The following is a 27,930-nucleotide window of genomic DNA, read 5'->3' on the forward strand; positions in this document are numbered from 1 at the left end:
TACCCACTGTGACAGGATCTGGTCCAACCGGTACGTTTTAACCATGGAATTAGGATATTTGGCATCTAATCTCAGTTTTACGATGGAAATAAACACCACGTTCTAAAGCTGGGCTAGGCACACAACAGAGTGACCATTCCCTGAGAGGGGCAGCCCCTTTGCCTTGCCATCGGTATCACAGACACCCCAGTTGTGGTCCAGTGCACTAGTTGGAAATATGGAACCAGGAGAAGCAGTTTTTAATCCCTGCCTCCCATTTGGCAAAATTGTGTGCTCTTGGGAAATCACTTTCCTGAACTGAATGGGATTGTGCAGCTGTGGCATTTTTCTTATAACTATAGATTTGTAGCTTTGCCACATAATCCATCATGTGCTGCATAACCTGCAGATTTTAACGAAATAAATTGTTTCTAGCTTGAACGATTCAAAGGTTACTAAAAAAAGGCACCAGTGTTGCCAAGGAGTGAAGACCCTTTGCAAAGCTTTACTGGTCACTTTTCTGTTGCTTAGTTCTACGTTTGGATGTTGAACTGGTACTAACGAGATGCAACTACTGCCCAGGATGTGTGTAAAGACGACAACATAGTGAGGCAATACTATCATAAAATGTGCCGTATTACGCTGCATAATTCAGCTTTTCTTGCCGCATAATTTACCACATAATTTGGACCTTCCCTGTCCCATCATTCCAGTTACCCTGCTTATTCCTCTGCTGCTGTCTTTTTGGAGGATTGGGAGTATTTTGATTTAATGTAGAAACTGCTTGTCAACTTATTTAAAAAATGGACTGAATAATACAGAGGAGAGAGGTTCATGGTCACATGATATAGTCACCTAGATGTAGTATAGTATTAAATATATAGCCCTTGCATCAAGAAGAAGTGTACTGCATTCCTGGTTCTACTAATTTAACAAACTGTTTGATCCTGGGCAAATAATACTCTGCCTGTGCCTCATCCGCTGATCTGACAATATGGTGGCACTTTGAAACAGGCTTAATGTGAGAAACAGAAAGCAAGGGCGTACTTCCTGGCTCTGCCTCTGCTCGATTCCTTAATGAACGGGGCTTTCATGTGGCTTTTGCCTGCCACCCTCCCACTAACCAGGATGTGGTGTTATAGCTAGAGCTGCCAACTTTGAAACTAGGGAAACAGGTTCTTGTCTTGGTGTCAGCTCAACATCTTGTGATTCTAGGCAAATCACTTAATCTCCCCATGCTTAAAAAAAAAAATCTGTCCTTGTGTAATGTAACCAGGGCTTATGTGAAATACTCAAATATCTTTAGGTCGAGTTTGCTCTTTATAAAACTGCATAAAATCGTTTCCTTCACTCATTCAAAGATGTTTGCATCTAGCATTGCCACCTGCCCGTTTTTCTTCAGCAACACCACTACTTTAAGGCCCCTGCCTGTACAAAAAAGCAAAATCACCTAAAGCCTGTATTGTTAGCCCTTATCTGTATACACGTCAACTGTAAATATAAACAGTAAACACATTTAAATGTGTTCTAGAGCTGCTTAACAATCCCTGACAAATGATTAAAGTAAACAAAAGCTGAAAAAATGTGCTACAAATTAATACATATTTTCTTTAAAGTCCTATTTAGTATCTGTCCCAGCCTTTACAGACTCTTTAAACAGCAATACATGATTGCTCATTTTCTCTTGAAAGGTGGCAACCCTATTTGCATCTCAGTAGTTGAAGGTGATCTTGAACCTGTATGCTGCAGGACCGCTCCTGTGCTGCAACGTCCCCTGCCAGACATTGACAAGCATCTCTTTCACAGCTCATCAAGGACTGAAAGAGAAAGAGTTGCTTGTCCTTCTAAAGGGGCCCCTTTCCTTATTTGTGGCAGCACAGCACATGCCTGCGAGGTCTGGGGGAGAGGTGCCCCTCCCCTGGGCCTCACAGTGCTGGAAAATAAGTGTGATGCCCAGGATAGGGGAGACACTGGTACAAGGCCTCATGTTGGTGGGCTGAGCGCAGGGCCATTGGCAGCTGCCCATGCTGACAATGCCTAGCACAGGCCCTGGCCCACTTCTCTTTCAACCCCACACTTGAGGGAGGCTGGTCCTCTTCCGATCTCTCAAGAAATTTCAGCTCTTCCTCAAAAGCACCCTGCTCTCTATGCTGTATCATTCAGATGCCTGATATTGTCATAATGCAGATGTCCCTGATCCATTATGCTCTCAGTCATCTGCCAACTGATAGATCAAATCCCTGTTGGATCTGATCTATCAGTTGGTGGGTGACTGAGAAGCAAGCACCCTGAAGGTCCAGACCTGTAGAATGTAAGTCCTATTGAGACCCTACAGTCATTCCTGATAATTAACTTTGGTGACAGCAGTGCCTCAAGAATTTTGGGTCAAGAATCAAACTGATTTTTATACAATTCGTACCAACTGTGGTTCACATATACAGATAATTTTCTTGTTTTGGTCCTGAAGAAAGCCCACCAGCACTTCTTTTTGAAGGCACATTTGAGGGCTGAAACATTGGCCTAGTTGAGAGTTAAATTAGTCCCCTTGTTATTTTTAATTATACCCACACAGGAATAATAATAAAGGCAAGGCATGTCCACCATTAGGTATTTTTAACCATTTTCCTATCTATGTATACATTGCATTAGGATAATCTTATCCTTGTAATGGCCCTTCAGAAGACCATTCCGTTTAGGACTTCTCAAAACATCCTACAACTTTCCTGTTGAGCAGTGTTGTAGTCCACGCCTCCAGGTATGAGGAGGGAGTCCTATGATGAAGCATGCCACCATGATGGAGGTTGAGGGCTATTGTCCTTTACAAGTAAGATTGTTTCATGTGACTTACCGAGACCCGTATGTAGGACGTTGGCTCTGTATATACTATAGCAAAATGAGGTATAGTGTGCACAGAGTCAAGGGGTTCCCCAGAGGCTTAACAGAGGCTAAAGTAGATAATACTAATGCTCTCTCTCTTGTGGTTGTGTGGTAAAGCAGTTAGGCTTATCAGAGGGTAGTGCAAAGCATTTGTTGTACACACACAGTCAAGAAACTAACTCCAGGTCAACTGTTTTTACATAGCAAAAATATACTTTGTTACTTTATTTCTAGAACCAGAAGATCTTTGTTGCAGGTAGGTACAGCTGTAGATCAGTATCAAGCATATGTATCAAATGTATTTTGTTTGGTTTTTGCAGATAAAGCAGTTTACAAGTAAGTAACACTTTTCAATTTCAAAAGTTGACACTGCAATTTTCCATGGAGTCAATGTAATCCTAGGGGGGAAGGGAGTGCTAGCACATTTAACAGGTCAGTACACAACGTACAATTCCAGTCAAAGTTTAGGCTGACCCCAAAAGTGTACCACCAGCAACACGGGGCCGGCTGGGTGCATAGGTCAAAGTTGGCATCGGGTCTGCAATGGAGTGCTATGAGGACTGAGGGTGTTCCGTAGAAAGCAGATTGCAGGTAAATACCCGCAGTTTCAGAACACAGGCTTTGGGGGTTTAGGTCAGCACTGGGGGGGCCACAGTTTCACACCAGACACACACCCTCAGCGGTACAGGGGCAGCCCGGTGCACGGTGCAAACGCAGAGCTGGGCACCCAATGCTTTTCAATGGGGGAACCCGGGGATCACAAAAGATGCTGCAGGCTGGGTTTAGGGGGTCGGTTCCGGGAAACTAAAGGCTGGACAGGCAAGAGAGGCACCCGCTGGACTTTGCTGGACCATCAGTCAGATTCTTCAAGGTGAGGGGGCTGCAGGTGCAGGGGTCTCCTTGGGTGTCGGGAATCTTTGTCAGATCCAGTCGCGGTCAGGGGGTCCTCCAGATTCAGGCTGCAGTTGTCATTGTGTTGGTCAGGAGGGGTCAACCCAGGGTGGACTCGAGGTTGGAATCTCCTGGGGACTTTCTCTGGACTGGGCTGTGGGCGTTGTGTGCAGAGTGGGCAGGGCTTGCGGATCTGGGGCTGTTCTGGAATCCTTTTAGGAGGTTTCTTCTGGACAGAGCCGCTGTCCTCTGGAGTATTTGGTCCTCTGCTGGGCAGGCATTCCTCTTGGGAGTTTGTAGAGGTTGCTGGTCCTGCAGGATGCATTGCCTTTTTGTAGCAGGAGACTTGACGCTGCAGAAAGGCCGATAATGGTGGGGCCAATTCAGTTGTCGACTGGGGTCTTTACTGTTGGGGTCAGCTTTGCAGTCTCTCTACTTTCTCCTTGAAGTCGCCAGGAATCTGGTGAGCAAGGTGTTACAGTGGTCAGAGTGCAGTAGCCAACGGCTACTGTACCTGAGGTTGGCTACACCCTTTCTGTACCCACTCCCTTTGGAGAGGGGGCACATTCCTATCCCTATTGGTCCCGCTCCTCCAAAACAATATAGAGGATTCTGCAAGGAGGAGGTCATGTCAGCTCCGGACACCTTAGGGGTCGTCCTAGCTGCCGTGGTGACTCTTCCTTGTTTTACCTAATTTCCCCACTGGACCTGCTGCCAAAAGTGGGGCTTGGTCCAGGGGCCGGCATCTCCACAAACTGGAGTGCCTTGGGGTATTGTAACAGGAGGCCTGAGCCTTTGAGACTGACCGCAAGTGTTGCATTCATGCAGTGGGAGGTGTGAAGCACCTTCACCCAGAGCAGGCTTTGTCCCTCACCCCAGAAAGCACAAAGACGCTCACCCCATGGGGCCAGAAACGTGTCTGTTAGTGGCAGGCTGGCACACACTAGTCAGCCTTGCACTAAAAGGTTAGGTAAAATATATGGGGCATTTCTAAGATGCCCTCTGTGTGCATTTTGCAATAAAACCAACATTGGGATCAGTGTGTGTGTATTGTGCTGAGAAGTTGGATACAAGCATGGTGGCTACTTCTCACTTTCTAAAACATGCAGATCCAAGCAAAAAGCTAAAGGTGAGGAACAGGATGAGGGGGTCTTTAAACCAACTTCTCTGAGACATGTCATGGTCTTGCTAAGGAGATTGAGAAAACAGAAAATGCAGTCCATACCCAAACCTCCCCCCTCCCTTGGCCAGACCTGCTGTCAGGAATAACGCTGTGCGCGGTCCAGGTCCCGCCAAAACTCCGGTGTGCGTATTTGCGGTGCTTCATGCGCACCACTTGTCATCCCCTCTTGTTCTAGAAGTGGTCATCAGCATTGCCTGCCCTGTGGTAAAGCTCATGTAGCTGCAGGGTCAGGACATTGGTGGACAAGATGCACTTATCAGTGCTATTCTATGAAGGGACTACAATTCCCAGGTTTCTAGAGGTAGGGGCCATCTTGGGGTGTGGCAGGCCTATAAAGACCAGCCACACCCAAGCACATTCCTCACTATTTTAAAGACTTCGATGCAGTCAGACCTCGTGGGGGTTCCTTTGAAGAAGAGCAGATTTCCTGCATGACAGCAGATCGGGCATCCTTGTTTCCATGGTGAATTCAGATACAAGTAGGTCGTACTCATACCTGTAAGGTCTTGATGAGCCCAATCTTGAAGGGAGTTGTTACTTCCAAAAGTAAAGCGCCCCTTAGCACAACGAGCAAAGCATTTTCAGTTCAAAGAATAAAGCGCTCCTGGCACGACGATAAAAGTGCTTCAGTCCACACGAGTAAAGCGGCCTTGGCGCGACGATCAGAGCGCTTCACACCACATGAGTAAAGCGCCCCTTAGCACAACGAACAAACCGCTTCAGGCCACACGTGTAAAGTGCCCTTGGCAAGATAATCAAAGTGCTTCAGTCCACACAAGTAAAGCGACCTTGGCACAACGGTCAAAGCGCTTCATGCCACATGAGTAAATTACCCCCTTAGCACAACGAGCAAAGCGCTTCAGGTCACAAGAGTAAAGCACCCTTGGCACGACAATCAAAGCGTTTCAGGCCACATGAGTAAAGCAGTCTTGGCACGAGGATCAAAACGCTTCAGGCCACATGAGTAAAGCGCCCCTTAGCACAACGAGCTTCAGACAAAGCAAGTAAAAGCGCTCTCTGGCATAATGAACAAAGCGCTTCATGTAGGATGATCAAAGCGCTTCATGAACAATAAACAAGGCACTTCTGCCCAACGAACAAAGGGCTTCAAGTTAAATGAGTAAAACTTTCAGGCCTTAGTAGTAAATGTGAAAACGTTTTGAAGATAAGCAAATTACAGTTTAATTGTTTTTTGGGAAGAATAATATGTGAGATACATATTTAAGTCTTTGAGAATTTCTAGGCTGAGATCAAACGTTGTGTATAATTGTTACAGGATCAATATTCAGAGTATGACCATAGTCCAAAGCTCTTGCCATCTCTAGGTTCAGAGGTTGCAGTTTGTTCTTGTTCCATGATTCAAAGAAGGGGCTATGCCCAATTCACGAAGGGTCTCAATCTAATACCAAGGAGACGCCTTTATTCAAGAGTCTATTGGTGAGCTTATACTGTTATGAATGAGTATATGCATATTTGTTCTAACCGTTTCCTTTCAGATCTCTCTCCCAGCAGTTCCCTACCCTAATTCCCTTCCCCCACCTGGTTCATCATAACTCTGTGCTCTGATAGCTTTCTGAGTTGGTGACGCCGGGAGGTGGGCCTTTTGTTCAGCAACGTGCAGATCCCAAGGAAAGGGCACTGTGACACCTGCATTGTTTGATGAATACGAACTATAGAAGGCTGGCCCTCTATGTAGTGTGCAAAGCTAGGCATACTGTGCAGGGGGTCCAGGCAACCACAGGTTGGTCTACAAGGATAAAAACTAGATCACCCAATGGTCTAATTTTTAAGGTAGCTTGGTTGAGCAGTTAGGCCAATCTCTGAGAAGTGCAAAGCATTTGATATACTCACAGCATTAATCCTGCAACTCACACACTCAAAGGAGGAACTCAAGACCAATTTATAAAAATACTTCAGATTGTTATATACATTTTTAAGACCAAGATCATCAAAATTGGTTAAGTACTTTTCGAGATCTGAATTTTTAAAATGTAATAAAAATAGTATTTTTGTGGATAATTACGCATCATAGGAACCAATGGTGGATCACCTTTACAAAATACATATAAAATCACACAGTGGGTTTACAAAGTTTTTCTTTTGCAGGTTGGTTGATGTAATCGGTGGGCATGCTGTGTCAGCTGGAGAAGTTCAGGTGGCTCCCGGTTCCGGCAGGAGTGGTGGGAAAATTACTCTAGAGTTGATGCAGGGCCACTACAAGGGACCACTTAGAAAAGCACTGCACAGGTAAGTTTAACGGTGAATCCTGGGGGTCCCCATGGACAGTGGAGGTTGCAAGGGGCGCGGGACCCTTAGGGCACAGTTGGTTCTTCAGTGCAGGGCACAGGACGACTGGGTGCAGAGCGAATCAGTGAGCCAGAAGCTGTGCGCAAGGATGGCCTCAGGAGCAGGAGGTAAGTTGGTACAGGAAAACAAGAGTACTCTGGCAGGAGGTCCGGAATGCTTCTGAAGTCCCTCGACTGGGACTTCCTCCTGGTCCTTTTGCAGCCCTGGGCAGGCTGTTTTTCTTGGTGTCTGACGTGGGCAGACCAATACCCAGGGTACAGGCACAGTTTCACCGCTAGTGGGCGCAGTGCCACCAAACTTGGCACACCAGCAGGGTTTGTCCTCACAGTCATCTGGGTGCAGTATGGTCCAGCTGCAGCATCCGGCTCTGATTTAGCAGCTGGTCAGTGAAGTGACTCTCACTGGCTTGCTGGTTTCTTGTGGGTTTAGAGTGGTACTGCCACTCTGGAGGGAGTTCTCTGGCAATCTGTGAAGCCTGGGGGTCCTCTGGGGTTTTTGTAGAGTTGTCCAGCTGCTTCTCAGCGTCGATTGTTGGGTCATGGGTGCAGCAGGCATGGCTTGGTGCCTTTTCTTTGGTGCAGCAGGTCCACAGTTCTTGTGCTTCGGATCTTCTTGGTGCTGGTCTTCTTCTGTCTGTTGAATCTGATTTCTTGGTCTGAGGATGCCCACTAACTTCCCTACACCTGATTGGATATTTTTGTTCCAACCAAGATGGAGGAAAATGAAATGGAGGGTCCACCTTGCATGCAGCACCTTAGGGGTGGTGCACGCCAGGTGGGGTCACTCCTCCTATCCTTTGTTTGAATTTCCTGCCATTACTCTGGCTAAAAGTGGGGGTTTGCAACAGGGGAAGGCCATCTGCTGCTAGCAGCAGTCCTGGGGTTCGAATTTCAAAGGGGATAAGCCCTTTGAAGCTCACCGCCAGGGCAGTGCACATTCCTGAGGGAGGGGTGTAAGCACCTCCACCCAGGAAGTGCATTGTTCTGCAACCCAGAGAGAAGGATTTCTCACTCCAAGGTTGTAGATTGATTGTCTGGTGGTAGTGGGCTGGATTGGATAGAACCAGTCAGCAACCATGCCAGGGTAGTTAGCTTTTGCAGGGGGCACCTCTAAGGTGATCCTTGAGTACATTTAAATGCACTACTGATACCAGTTTGGATTTCTCATTCTGAGTTGTTTGATACGAAGCAACCCAGGGTCCAGAGTGTCCATCATGTAGCTGTGAAACTCGTATTGACCAGTGTCCAGCACATGCATTAAAATGGCTGCTCTGCTCACTCATTATGTCCCGGGTTTGGCAAGGACACACTAGGGGCATATTGCTCATGCATCCATGCCCTCACCTACACTCTATTGCACCCTGCCTTAGGGCTGGAAGGCCTGCCAGAGGGGTTTTTACTCATAGTGCATGCAGTGTGTAGTGGAGAGGCCACACTGGCAGTGCGTCATGTCGAGTTTGTGTTTTAGGTTTGCCCCAGAGTACTCAGCCTACAATGGTAGGACTGGGTGCAGCTGGGTGCTTGGCCCTAGAGGGTGGCAGAACCAGTGCTGCTGCCCTCTGGGGCCTACCCTTAGTGCACCATGTCCTGGGTACCTAAGTACCTTTTACTAGGGACTTACAGTGGCAGCTAAAGGTGTCTCCAATTGTGCCAATGCAAAACAGTTTAGGGAAAGAGCCCTGACCCAGGGAACCTGGTTAGCAGGGCCTCTGGGCACTAACAATATTTAGGCTACATCATACACCAGGCAACAAGTCGGGGCTAGCCATGTCAAAAAGCGTCCCTTTCTCACACAAACATATGTTCCTTTTAATCCACTCTGTATCTAGTAACATATATGTGCCCAATGCCTGGCCCAACTCTGGCAAATTTGCATTGCAATGCAGGAAGGGATGCATTCTATGAGCACAGGATGAACTCAAGCTCCCTGTGTCACTGGGCCCAAGCTAATGAACCCTAACTAGGGTGAAACTGGTCCTGGGTTGCTTGTGTTTCAGTTCAGGGAGGCCCTAGCCTGGCAGTTTAGGCTGGACTGTTCTCAATGGGTCAGGGTGAAGACTGATTTCCATATGGCTGGGTCCAAACTGAGGTGGCATTGTGTGCAAAATAACAATGGACTGGGATGCGGCCTGACTAATTACCAGTGGCTGAGAATAGTTCAAGCATTCCCCCAATCACTTTTTGTACACTTTAATGTGTTGGCCTAAGTGGGATGGGTGTGCTCAGATGTTGGTTCTGTGCACACTGTGTCACTGGAACCAAGCTATCTATGCCTGATGAGCACTAACTAGGGTGAAACCAGTTCTGGGTTGCTTGTGTTCCCGTTCACGGAGGACCTAGTCTGGCAGTTCGGTCTGGACTGTTCTGATTGGAGCAGGGTCAAGATTGGTTTGCATATGGAGGAGTCTAAACTCAGATGGCATGGTGTGCAAAATAACGATGGACTGGGATTCGACCTGAATACTTACCAATGCCTGAGATTATTTCAAGCATTTAATCCATCACTTTCTTGTGTACTTTAGTGTAGTGCCCTAAGTGAGATGGGTATTCCCAGATGTGGGTCCTATGCAAACTGTACTACTGGAACCAAGCTATACTTGGCTGATGAGCCCTAACTAGGGCAAAACTGGTCCTGAGTTGCGTGTGTTCCAGTTCAGGGAAGACCTGGCCTGGCAGTTTGGCATGGACTGTTCTCATTCGAGCAGGGTCATTAGTGATTTACATATGCTTGGGTTCAAACATTGTGTGCAAAATAACACTGGACTGGGATGCGGCCTGAGTAATTACTGCAGCTGAGATTAATTCAAGCATTCCAACCATCAACTTTTATGTATATTTTAAGATCTTGCATCCCAAGCATCTATCTCAGAGGTGCACAGCTTCTGAGACATGGTCCAATACTGGAAAATGTATACACAATATCACTTCTCTAACCAAGCCATGGTGTGACCTCCTGATGTCTGTGTCTGTGCTTTCAACTGTGAAGCAGTGTTAATTCCACTCTAAGGAGGAGGCAGTTGCCATACACTGGGAGTGTTGATACTTCCATCGCTGTCAGCAAGGAAAATGTTTCCACATCACTACTGATCACAAATCACTAGTTTCAGTAAACTAGTGCTTATGTGTGCCTTGTAACTATTCATTGTACATGTTACTAAAGCAGACTTTCTGAGAATTTGTCTAGGGGTGCCAGCTGCAAACCAATATTTTCCATCAGAAACCTTAAAGTTCCTATTTCCAAAGGATGATTTTCATTTCATGAACTTCAGTAAAACCATGTGGCATTTATTCTTGATAAAACTATCTTCTAGCTACATGCAAGTAATTCAGATCTGTCCAACCAGGTGCCTATAAAGAGGCCTCATGTGCTTACTTTTTACAAATAACTAATAACAGCTAAGATCATAGTTCAGCCATGTGTCATAGTTACAGTTAAGTCCATACACTCCACATTCTATTACGTATCTGCAAACCTTAAGCTAAACTCGAGATTTCTAATTTATCTTCAATTTGGGACAATTTTGAAGGTAAGTGATTACAGTGGCATGAGTGGATTTAAAACGTTATACACATCATAAGACACGTAGTAAACAATGATTCTGCCATACCATTCACTGCTTTATAGAAAACTAGGGGCCTGATTTGGAATTTGGCAGATGGGGCTACTCTGTCACAAACATGACGAATATCCCGTCCACCGTATTATGATCCAATTCTAGCCTAGTTTGTGACGGACTAACCTGTCCGCAAAACTCTAAATCAGGCCCTCATAATTTACCCAACTGTGAGCAATGAAGCTATGTTATTTTGAGGAAAACTCTAAAGCCTCTAATAGTGACCTCAAATAAGACTAACACAATTCTCAAAACAGTATGATTACTAGCAGTACCATAGTAGTGGACAACATCAGCATCCAAAATATGTAAACTCACCTCGGGTGATAGTATATCTTATCTAAGAAAACAGAGGACTGACTGGTAAATTGAATCCTGAATTCCAATCTCAAATGGTACTTGGTTAACTTACATGGGAAGTATTTAAAAATTAGCCTAAGCTTGGCAACATAAAAAATCTGATTGGCAATTCACTCAGCTGGAGATGTACGTTCTCTCAAGCTAATTTCATCCATTTGTTGGTAATTTTCCACATAGCACAATGACTTTGGAAACGGAATGTGCTTTGTCACTTTTAAATCAAAAGACCAGTGTAGATCCTTCACTGCAATGATCTTTGTTAATGACCTTGATAACGCGTCCCTCTATGTTAATTTATACACAATAGGACTCGTTTTAGGCCGATGAATCTTTTGACCCAGTGGTGAGACACCGTAGAACAAGATAACTGATCAATATGTCAAGCAATATATCGATAATATTATCAACGTATAACACCACAATATACTTCACTTTAGACATTGGTTAAACTGTCGGCGCAACCATGACCTTTCAGTCATGAATAACCACACCCTTATTGAAGTTTTGTGAATTTTATTCCCTATTGATTACAATCTAGTAGCAAGAATATCAATCTCAAAACCAAGAAGCAGAGGAACATAGTCACGATATGGCAACTGTGATAAGACTTTGACAATGCGAAGATGATGAACATAAAAACACCAATATGTGATATACACAGATCACAGTACATAGAACATCATATACGTCTCCATTCAGCATAGCACAATGTCAGTCACGTTCATCGGGTCAGTCAGGTGAACCCCTAATCTAACCACTAATTAGCATTAGCATGTTGGACTTCATGCAAAACAATTTAGAACACCAATTTAGAAACATCTAACTAAGGTCTCTATCCAAAAATACAGCAGTTGGTACCTAGAAAGGAAAAGCATGTAGACAAATAACAGTAGCAATTGTCATAATTACCCTCCTCAGATTGAGTCAGCGTACAGGATCAGGCTTCGTCTTCAGGACATCAGTTAGATCGCCGTCAATCTATTTCGTCTAAGGGACAGGGGACACTTCCCTCATAAGGAGGAAAGTGTAATGGGGCAGTCTATGGATGAGGATGGTTTTAAGTCTCAAATCACCAAACAGTTTGACAGAGTTTCTGGATGCATTCGATATCATTCCCTACCTAGTTCTCCTCAGTCTTCTGTGTCATGGGTTTTTATCCCTTTTCGCAATCCATTCGCCCAAAATTATATTGGATAGTCACTATACCCCACTATCTTTAACCTATCAAATTATACATTAAGTAATGCACTTGTCATTCCACGATAATTTATAACACTTTGATTGGTCCTCATAATTGACGTCTTCGTAGGTGGCACATCCGGGGTTATTTCATTTTCTGGCACGTTCTTCAGGTCAAAAGTTCTCTTTTCCATGGTTGATTGTCCTTGAAAGTTTCCATATTTGTTGCAAAACGTACAAAACTTATACTAAAACAGCTAGCATGCGGATGAGAACGGAGCATGACTTGCAACATAAAACAAAGAAAAGAACACATACCGGGTCATGGCCTTTTGCGAGTCAGCACACTGAAGAAACAGAAAAATATGCTTTAATATGAGAGCTACGCGACTAAGTTTTCAACTCACGCTAACTTAAGACTTATGGATTCTAATAAACGTAATCCTCGTAGGTGTTAACATAGTCAATTAATCATAATGCAAGCAATTATTTCTTATAATCGACATTAGTATATGTGTACAATAGCAGCTTCACACTTTTAATTGCGTTAAGAATACATTCAAGCGAATAATATTTTGCGATCGTTTTGTATACAGCATCGTTAGGTATAAGCATTTCACATCTAATATGTAATATTCAAACTACGCTCTCTCAGTCCCTCCTCTGATGACGCTCGTAATCACACAAATTTCTCTTTGATCCTAATTTTTTCACCTTGCGCATAATACGCATTTCAACATATTGCCCTTTATGTGAGCTTTCCCATATCTCATTAAACATTTTCTCTCTTTCACTTTCTTCATTTCTTCTGGCTCTTTTGGTCCAATTTCTTTTTACTTTGTCATTAATTTTACATGCCCCCCATAGTCCTAAAAGACAAACCAAAACAATCAGTAAACCCATGAGAATTTTTGCAAGTACCCCATTCCAAATGTTGGTAAACCAGCTTCCGACTCGGGCAATTCCTTTTCCAAATTTCTCCCAAACACCAAGTTCTTTCAGATCCTTCAAATCTATACTATCTCTAGTAAGGTTAGTAAGCATGCTTCTAATTTTCTTACTGTTATCAGGTATAAATGAGCAACAATGACGCTCATTAAGCATTTTGCAGACCCCTCCACTCTTAGCTAAAAGAATGTCTAAAGCAAGCCGATTTTGAAGAGTCATAGCTCTTTCTGCAGCAAGTTCAGTATCCATCAGGAGTATGGCTCCTGTAAAATTTGTCAACATGTTATCCACTATAGTAGACAACTTTTGAATTTTCATGGAACTCAAGATAACCCCTACTGATGGGATTATGGCTCCAAATATATCACCAATGACAGCCACCACTGATTCTCGTTTTTGTCTAGGATGTTGTAATTCAGACGTTTTAGGTATTTGTTTTAAGTCGTCAATCTGGTATATCTTTGGGAATACTATCCCCAAATAACATGTCCCATACCATCCCTTAGGGAGACGGTAATAAGCATTTAGCCCACAGATGTAATAGATTCCAGGAATCGCTGGATCTTGTCCATTCAACATAAAGGTCCATTTACTCTGAAACAAAAACACATGCCTACACTCACTCGTGCCTACAAACAAATTGTCTTGATCAGATTTTGGCCTATATACACAGAGCCTACCTACGTGTAATGCATCTATAGCTAATTTGCCTTGCGTCTTGATTGCAGTATAAGCATAATCATTTGCATAGGTACGTTTCTCTAATCCTTTTTCTAAACTTTTTTTTTAGTACTTTACGTCTATCATCTGTGTGATCTAAAAAGCTCTTCTCTACAGGCGACAGTAAGCAAGTCAAATTATTGCGATGTGCATAAGCAGTCCCAAATGTAAGTTTTGGTTCAAAGAATCCTCTAACTATTTTTATATCGTGCTCTTTAGCTAATTTATTTAAGAATTCAATCACAGGCACAAAGGAAAACACAACATCCAAGTTCGAATAAAAGTATTGCACATGCTCTTGGTTATAAAATCTTGTTAGTAGTAAGCTGCAACTAATTCCATAAGTAAGAGGGAGACTATGATAAGTAACTCCCTCCTGCACAGACGAAGGAATTTTAGTACATACATAACAATCTTTCGCATCCATTGTTTCCACATACTCATTTAGTAAGCGATAGAAGACATTAGTAGATATTTCTCCCTTTGCATTAGTTCCTTCATGCATATGTCTTGCATCCTGCTCAAATCTCTCCCACGGTGTTAGTGCAGTAGTAGTTTCAGGTTTTGAAGTTGCATTAATAGTTTCTTTCTCTCTCCATGGCATTCCCACAATCACTCCCACTATCATCACTGCACACACAACACCTATTATAAGACCTAACCAACCACACACCTTACTTCCTTTGCTACTATTTCTACTGTAAGCCATGTTTGTATAGAATCAGAATAGTAGATCAACAATCAACTCGAGGATAACTTTTTTTTTTTTCTTTCTGCGTATATTACAGCGTCTTCACTCACTCCAGGACCCTTTTTGTCAATTCAGGTTAGCAGCTTGTCGTAATCGGGTTTCTTTAAAAGTCAAATTCGGTTTTCTAGTGTCACTTCCGGTAGTTTCTAAGTCTCTCTTTCTTTCTAGTTTTCAATTTAGCCAAAAAGATTTTCTTGGACTCATTCAGGTGCCGTAGTATTGGCCTGGTACTTCTCGATCAAAACAGAATGCTAGGAATTCCTGTTGCCATTCAGAGGTTGTAGCATATGCCCATTCGGGACCTGTATATCTTCTGTTTGTAATTCTTTTTCTTTTTAATCTTCGTTCACCCTGTTGTTCTCCCTCACTCAGATCATCTGCTTGTGAAGTATCACTCTCTTCTATTATTGTGTCATTTGATACCTCTCTTATCTTAGGGTGTGGTTTGTCTGACCAATTGTCACCTCTATGTGTCTTGGTTCGATGTTTTCCTTCAGGACGTTGGACAGCACCCTCCTCTTGTGATATGGTGTTTTCTCTTGACGGACCTGCAACTGGTTCGGGAAACTCTGACACGTTTTGATTTGTATTTACGGTCTCTCCTTCTCTTTCTTCTTCTGGTTCTATGTTGGGTTCCGATTCTAACCCGTATTCGTCTACTTCTGGGAGAACCTCTCCTTGGCTTAGTTCTCCTGCTGCCTCTACTGAGATAGGCACGCTGTCACCTCTCTCGAACTCATTGATAGTTTGAGGGACAAGGCTGTTCTCAGTGGGCTCTCCGGTGGTCTCAGTTCCTTCTTGACTGTTTTCTGACCCTGAGACTTCTCTTCCTGAATTCACTGTGCCGGAAACTTCAAGTTCCTCTTCAACAGGACACGTTACCCTTTTTGTATGACTGGCATGTATCCAGTTGGGAACTCCAGCACACTTCACAGCAGTAGTAGTCTTCAATATTACTTGATATGGCCCTTTCCAACGTGGTTCTAGACACGATTTTCTCACGTGCTTCTTGACAACCACCCAATCGCCCGCTTGTAGAGAGTGGCCTGGATCGCCAATCGGTGGCAACGTATTAGCTTCCACCTGGTGAGAAAAAGAGCGAATCAAGTCAGCCAAACCTTTGCAGTAATCCAACACCATATCATCTGTAATATTCACTAGTGCATTTGCAGGTACTGCTGGTAATCTCATAGCTCTGCCCATGAGGATTTCATGGGGGGACAGTCCTGTTTTCTTATCTGGAGTGTTTCTCATTGACATCAGCACTAGAGGTAAGGCATCTGGCCACTTCATATTAGTTGCTGCGCACATTTTTGCCATCCTTGATTTCAAAGTACCCTTCATTTGCTCTACCAATCCTGATGCTTCAGGACGATAGCTACAATGCAGCTTCTGTTCAATGTTGAGTGCGGCACACAAGAGTTTAATCAACTCATTGTCGAAGTGTCTACCCCTATCTGATTCTATAGAAACCGGAAACCCGAATCTTGGTATCAGTTCCCTGAGTAGTAGTTTTGCAACTGTAAGACTGTCATTCCTACGTGTGGGATATGCCTCAATCCAATGACTGAAAACACACACAATCACCAACACGTACTTCAATCCTCCACAAACAGGCATTTCAATAAAATCCATTTGCATTTTGTTGAATGGACCTCCAGCTCTCCCAATGTGGCTCAAAGTTACCACAGTTCCTTTTCCAGCATTCATCTGTTGACAGATGACGCACCTGTGGCAAGTGATTTCTGCGGCATGTCCGAATTTTGGATTAAACCAATCAATCTTAAAGGATCTGATCATGGCATCTCTTCCTAGATTTGCCTGTCCATGATAGAGCCGGGCAAATTGTGACAAAAGGCTATTTGGCAAGACCAACTTTCCCTCCTCTGAAACCCATAAATCATCATCTCTTTGTACACATTGCATTCTTTGCCAAGAGCGTTTCTCTTCCTTGCTAGCACGAACTTGTAATGTTTTTAGTTCGTCTAAGGTATCGACCACACGTAATGCTAGATTTAAGCATGTGTCATTTTCAGTTTGTGGTAACAATTCCCATTGCTCTTTAAACGATATACAGTTCAATGCACAAAATCTTGCGACTTGATCTGCATAGCCGTTTCCCATAGACACAAAATCTTGTGATCTGATGTGAGCACTGCACTTCACCACGGCAATTTCGAGAGGTAACTGAATCGCATGTAACAAATCTCTTATTTGTTCACCGTTTTTCACAGGGGAACCAGAGGAGGTCATAAAACCCCTCTGTGACCAGAGTTGGCCAAAATCATGCACAATTCCAAATCCGTATCTGCTGTCAGTATAGATAGTGACTTTCAAATTTACAGCTGCGTGGCATGCCTTAGTAAGGGCGATTAATTCTGCCACTTGTGCAGAAAACACTCTCTCGAGCCAGGAGGCTTCGACAATGCCAGTTATGGTACATACCGCATAACCAGCTCTCAGTGTTCCTGCAAAATCTCTTAGGCAGGACCCATCAACAAACATGATGCAATCATTTTCTTTTAGTTGAGTGTCCTGAATATCGGGACGAGGATTGGTGCACAACTCAGTCACCTCAAGACAATCATGTTCAAATTCTTCCCCATCTTTAATTTCAGTATTTTCATTTGGTAGCAAAGTTGCCGGGTTCAGTACAGTGCATCTCTTAAGTGTGACATTCGGCGACCCCAGTATGATCGTCTCATACCTAGTGAGACGTGCATTTGTCATGTGCTGAGTCTTAGTTCGTGTCAACAGAATTTCAACTGAATGTGGAACCATTACTGTCAGAGGGTATCCCATGACTATGCCTTCACATTGTAAAAGGCTCTGACCAACTGCTGCAACTGCACGCAAACAACCCGGTAAGGCTGCTGCGACAGGGTCCAAGGTAGCTGAAAAATATGCTACAGGGCGAGTTGCATCTCCGTGGACCTGTGTTAAGACAGACAAAGAACAAGCATCACGTTCATGACAAAACAACAAAAAAGGTTTCTCGTAGTCTGGCATTCCCAATGCTGGTGCCCTGCACATGCATTCCTTTAATTCTAAGAATGACTCAAGCTCCTCTTTTGACAAAGTTATAGTATATGGCTCATCCTTGACTTCCTTTCCTGTCAGTTTTATTAACGGCTTTTTGATGATTGAGAAGTTAGGTATCCACTGGTGACAGTAGCCCACCATTCCCAAAAACATCCTGACATCTCTTTTTGTTGTTGGAGGATTCATTTGCAAAACTGCTGTTATCCTTTCTTTTGATATTCTTCTGGATCCTTTCTCAATCAAATGTCCCAAGTATTTTACTTCCTTCTGACAATATTGTAACTTTCTGGGGGACACCTTGTGTCCATTCTTTCCCAGATGATTTAGTAATGCAATGGTATCGTATTTACAACTGTCTCTGGTTTTAGATGCAATTAGCAAATCATCGATGTACTGCACAAGAGTTTAATTAAAAGGCAGCACAAGAGGTTCCAAATCCTTTTTCAATATCTGATTGAAGATGGATGGTGACTCTGAGAACCCTTGAGGAATTCTGCACCAACTGTACACCTTGTCCAAGAATTTGAAACTGAACAAAAATTGGCTGTCCTCATGAAGAGGTATTGAAAAGAAGGCTTGTGATAGGTCTACTACAGTAAACCATTCAGCATCACAGGGAACTTGGAACATTATTACTGCTGGGTTAGGTACCACAGGGCAGCATTTTATCACGATTTCATGTATTTTTCGCAAATCTTGCACAATTCGAACTTTCCCACAGGGCTTCTTTAAACCCATTATGGGAGAGTTACACGGACTGCTCAAGACTTCTTTTAGGACTCCCTGTCTGAGAAAATCTGCAATTATTTGTGACACCTCAATGAGGACGTCTTGGGTCATGTGATATTGTGACACCTGCGGGAACACTGCATTCGGCTTTATCTGAACTTTGACTGGTTCTACTCCTTTTATCAATCCTACTTCTTTCCCGGTCAAATCCCACACTTTGTCTGTTACTGTCCCTTGCAATTCGACAGGCAGGTCAATCAAAGTATGCATTGGGAATAAAGTAATCAAAGGGTAGTCTTCATTTGTCCCTGCTTCTTCCTCTATAAATTGGCTTTCATCTCCCTCATCGTCGCTATTTGTCTGTACTTCAATTCCATCGTTGGAACAGGTAATTGAACATTTTGTCTTACAGAGTAAGTCCCTTCCCAGTAGGGATACTGGACTTGAATCACATACTACAAATCTATGTAGCCCTTGTAAGTTGCCAATTTCAACTTGTACTGGATCTGTAATCGGGTTAGACAGGTACTGATTTGCTACTCCAACCACTCGTATAGTACGCCCTGAGAGAGGTAATCCTGGAACTTCTGCACTTCTAACTGTGGAGCGCGTAGCTCCTGTGTCAACCAGGAATGAAACCTTATAGCCCATCACCTTCCCTTCTACATATGGGCCTCTCTGATCCACTTCTAAGGATGCTGCAAGCCTGCACTCCTCACTGTCTGAGCTATCATCTGACCAATCCTCATTCATGCCATTTTCACCTCGTAATGGGAATTGTTGCACAGTATTGTTTTGATTTGTTACCTGATCTGTGACCTGCTGAGGAAGCATCACCTGTTGCTGTCCCATCGGAGCCATTGGCAATTGCATTTGCTGTCTAGGCACCATAGGAATCTGCTGTTGCACTGGTTGCATTGGTATTGATTGGAAACGCGGCAATTGCATCTGTTGCATGGGCTGTACCCCTTGCATTTGTACCAAATTATTCTGAAAATTCGGGCTTTGATGTCTCACCTTCGGACCTCGTGAATTCTGTAATGTACCAACATTAGTGCTCTGCTGAACTGCACCATCCTGTACCATATTCGGGCACTCCCTTTTCCAGTGCCCCACGCCCCCGCATGCGTGACATGGTGACATCTTTTTCACCCCTTGAACATCATTTTGGACAACAACATTATTCATGTCCGAACCACAGTTCACAAACCCTCGACCTCGGCCTCTCGGTTGAGTCTGAAACACACCATTCATTTGCGGTTGAAGCTGTATCATCTGTTGAACTCCATTTCCCTGTATTCCAGCCTGTGCAGCCCTTATCTGCATCACCATCACCTTTTCCTTTAACTTTTTCTGCTTCAACTCGATCTCATCACTACAGTACTTTGCATACTGCAATACCTCATCAATCGGTTTAGCTTGCCAACAAATCAAATGATTCTTAATCATTTGGCTAACCTCTGGTCTTAAGCCTTCGAGGAATCTAAACACAAGGTGATTCATATCCTTCGGTTCGATAGTCTCAGTACCACTGTCAACCACTCATAATAAGCATGTATTGACTCCTTAACCTCTTGAGAAGTCCGGTCGATTTTCTGCCAATAAGTCACCTTCGGCGACACCTTTTGTTTCAAGAACTCAATTACTTTATGATAATATTTCATCACCTCTTCTGAAGGTGCTCCGGTCACCTTATCTCTCGCCGGCTCCTTTGTCGGCCAATCTACTCCTCTCTTGCACTCGAGCCACAAATCAGGCGGAACAATGATCTCAAACAAAGTATTCAAGTCTTCCCAGAGACATTTTGCAAGTTTCACAAAACTTTCCGTTTGTTGATACCACTCGATCGGCTTCTCTCTTAATCTAGGATAATCATTTGTAAAGGATAGAATGTCTCCTCTAGACCATGGTACATGAACTAAGACACCGCCAGCTGTCTCTCTCATAGGCAATATTTTTACCGATTCCAAATCAGGCGAGGTCTTGGCTTGATTAGATCCTGGGCTATCACCCTTTCCCTTATCCCTTTTCTTTGCCCATCGGCCTTCCCACTTTTCCAAAGCACCCCAAATCTGCGCACTCTGCAACAGTTCTCTCAGATGTGCCTTCATGCCTGCGGATCTCATATATTCAAAATCTTTTGAGTCAAAATCTAGTCTGTAACTCCTTTTCAGATGCTTAGTGTTCCCAATATCGATATTGTATTTGTCTGCTAAGTTCGCTAATCTCTGATGTACTTTGCCTACTTCTTTGGTAATCTTGGGACACAAGTATCTTAGTTCTGCCTCAGTGTATGATTCCAATCTATTTACTCCCATTGTCCCTTCCACTAACTCGGCAGCTTCCGCCCCTAGTTGTACAAAATTCAGGTATTCATCTTGTTTTTCTTTCTCAGGTTCAACTGTAGCCACTGCAGTCTTTTGTGAAGTGTAAGTTTTCTCTAACCATTCATTTAGTTGTTGTACTGTAAAACCCTGCAGTGAAATATTCCCTGCATGTATCATTGGAGAGTGTGAGGTATTTGTACTCATGGTTTGGGGAGTTAAAACTCCTAACCCTGCTTGACGCATTGCTTCGAGAGCTGCCCCTATCGGACTAAGGTCCATTAAGAATCTGGGTGGTTCATTTACGTTTTCTCCAGGGGCCATTATCTGTGGAGTTCCTGTAGGCCCTCCTCTTATCGCTTCCTGTGCCATCACTTCCTGATCACACACCCCTGTTTTACCTTGTGCATACAATGGTACGGGGGGACCAACAGTAATGGGTAACGATATAGCGGCAGGTGTCTGACCCGGACCCAGACCTCTTGGAGCCTCAACACCGTAGGTCTGTTCCAATGTACCCGGAACAGGTACTAATGGCGGTCCGGCTACAGGGTTATACCCTGGTATCAGCTGTGGTGGTGGTTGGGACACTAATTTCGGAGTTGATTCAATCTGTATTAGTTTTGGCTTTGTGTACATCAGGTCTGGCGGCACTATCAAGTTTGTAGTAGTCTCAAGCACTGGAACATCAGGGTAGATTCTCTTTATCTGCGGTGGAGGCTGCAACTGTATCGGCAAGTCTGGTGCAACTGTATCAGTAACTCCCTTTTCCTGCGTCTGGTTCCCAGGGTCCAAGCTAGTACTTGGAGCACTGTCGCTCACCGCATATGGTGGCGGACGATCATGTAGTAATCTATCCATAAATTCCTCATCGTCTGAATCATCTTCCTCTTCCCAAGATCTTTTATTTTCCTTAGATTTGTCTGAGACTTTGTCGGTTTTATAAGAGGCTTTCTTCCCCTGCGTCTCTTCTCCCTGTGTTATTGCTGGGAACAACTTCAACCCATCTACAATTCCCCGTCTCCACATTTTGCTCTCATTGTCCCATCTAGCCTCTGCTTAGGATTTCTCTGCCCTTCTCAGTCTTCTCTGAAACCTTTCTTGTCTATGTTTAAGAGCCATCAAGTCCCAGATTGCCAAAGCCTCGTATTGTGCCGGTCTTGGAGGTGGTTTCTGCGTACTTAACATCCACCTTAGATTTTCTAGTACCTTTGGATTAAATGTCCCATGTTCTGGGAACGCTAGACACCCCTCTTTCTCTGTCAATTTGCGCCACTGTTTCATCCATAAACAAGGTGCAACACCCTTTTCTTCCATAACCGTATAAGCTGGAGTACCCTCAGGTGGTGTAGGTTCCCCGTCGGTTGCGACAATATATATATCTCCCTTTAGAGCGCTCTTAAATGCTTTGACAAAATTCATTTTTGCGATTCTCTTATTTTGTATTCAATCAAAAATGGCTTGTTTCCCAGGACACTCTTCACCCGCCCTTTCACAACCTATTGCCTCTCACGGACGGCAGCCAATCCGTGTGCGACCCCTCTTGACATCTGACCTATCTCAGCGCGGCACCTCTGACATCACACTCACACACACTGCAGCTGACAAAGTCATGCAGCTTGTCCGCTCCTCACTGACTCCTACAATTCACACAAACTAATGCAAATTATTGCAAGCACCTTAAAATGACAACACAAATCTGTCGGTTTACTACAGGAAGGGTAACACATTTGCTTCAGAACTTTACAGAAATTTCACTTGAAGCCTCAGCCGCTACTCTCTCCTTATCAGTTCCCGCATACGCAAGCAGAATTCGACCTGCAAATTCTACTCTCGACTTGTCAATGACTCCTTCTAGTGCACTTTAGAATTTGTCAAATCTCCATCGAAGGTTTCATACACACCTTATAACTCAAACTCGACTTGTCAACCACGCCCGATTGACCTATTAAACTGCACAGATTACAACATAGACCACACTTATCTTCATACTCCGGAGTCTTAGACCTCAACAGGTCTGTACACAACAACCAACCACGTGGATAATTTTGAGCAACAAGCGCTACATTCATATGAAGTACTCCGACTTCCCTACTCTCATACTGTGGAGCACGCCCATTCCTGCTAAACAACACTTAATTTGGCCTAAATACACCCAAATTTTCACAATCACCTGCAAGATGCATAAGCTTAAGCAAGCTCGAAGACCCTAACCACACACATTAAGGCGCCGAGAACATTCCCAACTCATTTAGGCAGGCTCCGAGATCCCAGGAAAGCCATGGCAAACTTAGAAACCCATCATACCTCCGAATTGCATTATCACAGAAAAACAAATTAAACAATGAATCTCCGTCCTAGGGCCCCCAGGGGCCAAACCGTCGCTCTGCTACCAGAACTGATAACGCGTCCCTCTATGTTAATTTATACGCATTAGGACTCGTTTTAGGCCGATGAATCTTTTGACCAAGTGCTGAGATACCGTAGAACTAGATAACTGATCAATAGGTCAAGCAATATATCGATAATATTATCAACGTATAACACCACAATATACTTCACTTTAGACATTGGTTAAACTGTCGGCGCAACCATGACCTTTCAGTCATGAATAACCACACCCTTATTGAAGTTTTGTGAATTTTATTCCCTATTGATTACAATCTAGCAGCGAGAATATCAATCTCAAAACCAAGAAGCAGAGGAACATAGTCACGATATGGCAACTGTGATAAGACTTTGACAATGCGAAGATGATGAACATAAAAACACCAATATGTGATATACACAGATCAGAGTACATAGAACATCATATACGTCTCCATTCAGCATAGCACAATGTCAGTCACGTTCATCGCGTCAGTCAGGTGAACCCCTAATCTAACCACTAATTAGCATTAGCATGTTGGACTTCATGCAAAACAATTTAGAACACCAATTTAGAAACATCTAACTAAGGTCTCTATCCAAAAATACAGCAGTTGGTACCTAGAAAGGAAAAGCATGTAGACAAATCACAGTATCAATTGTCATAATTACCCTCCTCAGATTGAGTCAACATACAGGATCAGTCTTCGTCTTCAGGACATCAGTTAGATCGCCGTCAATCTATTTCGTCTAAGGGACAGGGGACACTTCCCTCATAAGGAGGAAAGTGTAATGGGGCAGTCTATGGATGAGGATAGTTTAAGTCTAACTTCTCTAAGACATCATCGACACGAGGAATAGGATAGTGTCAAAGAGTGATATGTCATTTAGTTTACGGAAGTCGATGCAAAATCGAACAGACCCATCGGGTTTTGGAACGAGAACCACCGGAGAACACCATGGGCTCACAGAGGGTTCAATCACCCTCAGGGCTAGCATTTTATCTATTTCTTCTTGAATTATATGTTTCCGGGCTTCCGGTATGCGGTAGGGGAGGAGACGAATAGTCTGACCATCAGGTGTTTTGATTTTGTGGTAGATTAATGAGGTTCTCCCTGGTGTCTCAGAAAAGAAATGTGAGTGGTGTTGTAAGAGGGCGGACAGTTGTGACTTTTCAGTTTCAGTAAGAGAATTGTTTATGCATGGAGTTTCCTCCGTTTTCTTGCTCCTAATGGGGTAGAGCTCTATCCCTAGACCTGTGGATGGTGTGATAAAAAACCCGTCAGCTGCTCTGCTAGTGACATCCTCTGGTTGTTCCCATTTTTTTAGTAAGATTAAATGGTATATTTGGGTTCTTTTTGGATGTGAACTCAGTTCGATGAGGTAGGTGACGGGTGACACTGCTCTTATTACTCTATGGGGCCTTGCCATTTAGCTAATAGTTTATGTTCAGATGTTGGTCGCATTATGAGAACCCGGTCATTAGGGTGAAAAGATCGTAATTTAGTTCCCTGGTCGTAATATGTCTTTTGATTTGTTTGTGCTTTCTCAAGATGTCCTCGCACATCCTCCCATATAGTTTGTAAATGTGCTTTCAGGTTATGGACATATTCCAGTAAGGGCTTCCCTTCCTCTCCTTCCTCTTCCCAGGTTTCCGCAGCCATATGTAGGAGACTACGTGGTTGTCTTCCAAAGACTAATTCAAAAGGACTATGTCCTGTGGAGGATTGTTCATGAGTCCGGATGGCATAAAGGACCAGGGGTAACTTCTGATCCCAGTCCTTTCCAGAGTCATCTACTATTTTCCTCAATAGGGTTTTTTTGGTACGGTTGTAGCGTTCCACTAAACCGTCCGTTTGGGGGTGGTATACAGATGTTTTTATCTGAGTGATCCCTAATAGTTTGCAAATTTGTTTCATAAGGTTTGACATAAAAGGAGTACCTTGATCAGTGAGGATCTCTTGGGGAAATCCTATCCTTGAGAAAAAGGTTATCATGGCTTGAGACACCGTTTTCGTAGTCATGCTGTATAAGGGAATCGCCTCTGGATATCTCGTAACATAGTCTACCAATACCAGAATGTAGGTATGACCCCTGGATGATGGAAGGAGGGGTCCGACTAAATCCATACCTACGCGACTAAAAGGAACCTCAATAATGGGTAGGGGTTGTAACGGAGCTTTCTTGGGAATTCTTGGTTCTGTCAATTGACACCTAGGGCATTGTAAACAGTATCTCCTGATGTGAGCATAGACCCCTGGCCAATAGAACCTCCGTAAGAGATACTCCTCAGTTTTTTCTCTACCGTAGTGGCCACCCCCTGGCTGGTTATGAGCTAAGAACAGGACCTGATTTCGATAAGATTCAGGTACAACCAATTGTTTTTTGTTTTCTCCCTTTGCAGATGTGGTAATTCTATACAGAAGATTCTTCTGTATTAAAAAATAAGGACCCACCTCGTTTGTGGATTCTGTTTTAGCCATGTTCCAGGCGTGACAGAGAGTAGGGTCTTGCCTCTGACTAGTTCTAAAGGAGACTGTTGTGTCACTGATTCCGGCTACCAGTTTGTCGGGGTTTGACTCCCCTCTGGTCTCCTGATATTTTAGTTTCCCTTGTCTTTTCTCCCTCCGGGTTAGTTTTATACGACTCGGAGGACTCTCAATAAAGCTGTTAGAAAAGGGTGCTTCTGTCCACCAGTACGGGGATTGTTGGGGCACTCGGGTTGGATCTAGGAGGTCATAGAACCGGATATAGTCTTGTCCCGATAATACAGTCTTCAATCAGCCTGCCCATAATCCCCACTGGGAGAAAATCGTGATACTCGCCCCATTCTATCCTGACCAACCCCAGTGGATATTGTTTCTTGTCCTCATGAATACAGAAGATAGTGACCCACTGGTTTGGCGTTGGATCTGTAGGTTCCAATAAGTCTCTTCGTATTACGGATTGACTACAACCCGAGTCAATTAAGGCGTCTATAGGGTTTCCATTTATTTTGATGACCTATTTGAACTTAGAATTTCCCTTGCCCATACATAATACCCTACGTCGGGTGACCCCGATTTCCATGGGTTCGACCCCCTCGTTTTTCCTGGGACATACCCTCGCAATATGTCCCCACTCCCCACAACTAAAACACTGGGGTTGTTGCATAGGGCTACTCTCTCCATGTTTGTGTGGTCCGGTTTCTTCCAATGGATGTTGTGGGGGATGTTTAGGGGGGGGTCAGGGTTGGTCTTAGGGTGGTTCTGGGGTTTATGGGTTTAACATCCGCCGATCGGTGATAGGCACAGGCCAGGTCTATGGCGAGCTCCGTATCGACCTTAGGATGTTGTCTTATCCAATTCCGGGTGCTATTTGGAAGAGAGTCTAGATACTGTTCCAGAATAATGGTTTTTTTACATCTTCTCTGGTTGTTCCTAGAGGTCCCAACCATTTTAACCCCAAATCCTTAACCCTAAAGTAAAAAGTGCGAGGGTCTTCACTCTGTCCCCATTTCACTTTTCTGAACTTCATTCTGTAGTATTCTGTGTCATGACCAACTCTTTCTAGGATACTCCTCTTGATATCCTTGTATGGTGTGGTGCCTCCTGGATTAGCAGCCTGGTAGGCTGTCTGTAGAATTCCCGTGAGGAGTGGTGCAATATACTGTCCCCACCGTTCTTCAGGCCATTGGGCCGAAGAGGCGACACGTTCGAAGTTTGTGAAGAAGGAGTCTGGATCTTCTCCTTCCTGGAACTTTTGTAAGACAGAGCTCGGAACATTAGGGTGTACCTTGCTGGCTGCTAGGGTGTCAGTTAATTTCTGCAGCGCAGTCTCATGTACGAGCTGGTTGTTAGCCATGATCGTAGCTTGGCTTTTTAGGGCTGTTTGTAGGGCTTCTCTGTCTTCTTTTGCCTCACGCTGGTGTGCCTCCCAGACCAGTTGTAGGTGACGTTGACCCTCCGCCAGTTGTTTAATCATGTCTTCTAGTGTAGGTTTTTCACCCATTTTGGGTACCACCCAGTAGCCTCTCAGGTTATGATCCCACTTCTGACACCACTGTAGTAGGCTACTGGTGGCACAGAGGGGTCTGAGACTTAGGGTGTATGTTATTTTTATTTATAATTTTAATGTAGTGCAATTTGAGTGCTGTACAGGTATTGTGCTGTTCGTAAGTCTTGTTGGTTCTTCTGTTATCTTTCAACCGTCTTGTCTTTACTCTTCCTTTAGGCTCGGCGGACGTCTGCTGCTCTTGTCTCCCGCGGATACCGGAAAACAAACATAGGAGATACCAACGGTAAGTTTGTTGTGGGGTGTTGTGGGGGTTTCTTTTGGGGCTGGCATGCAGGAAGGGAGGTTTTCTTAGGGTTTTGGAAGTGGAGGGTGCTCAGCTGTGAGGATGTGGGGGCTTAGGTACTTTTGGCACACTCTGTTTCTTTATCGTTCAGAGCTATGCGCCAAAGTGCTCTCCAGTGCTTCACCGGTGCTCCCTTTCCCCTGGCCCACCTCCCCGGTTCCCTTCCCCTGTGCCCTTATAACTTTTCTGTGGGTTTTCTGTCTTAGGAAGGACCGTACTTTGTATAGCCACGACCCTCCAGGGTTGTGGCGGGGTTTGTAGACCGTTGTCTCTCGAGTTCCTGTGGAAGCAGCCTCGCGGGTTTCTGGCGTCTGAGCAGGA

This window comes from Pleurodeles waltl, chromosome 4_2 (assembly GCF_031143425.1).
Source record: "Pleurodeles waltl isolate 20211129_DDA chromosome 4_2, aPleWal1.hap1.20221129, whole genome shotgun sequence".
Classification (NCBI taxonomy): Eukaryota; Metazoa; Chordata; class Amphibia; order Caudata; family Salamandridae; genus Pleurodeles; species Pleurodeles waltl.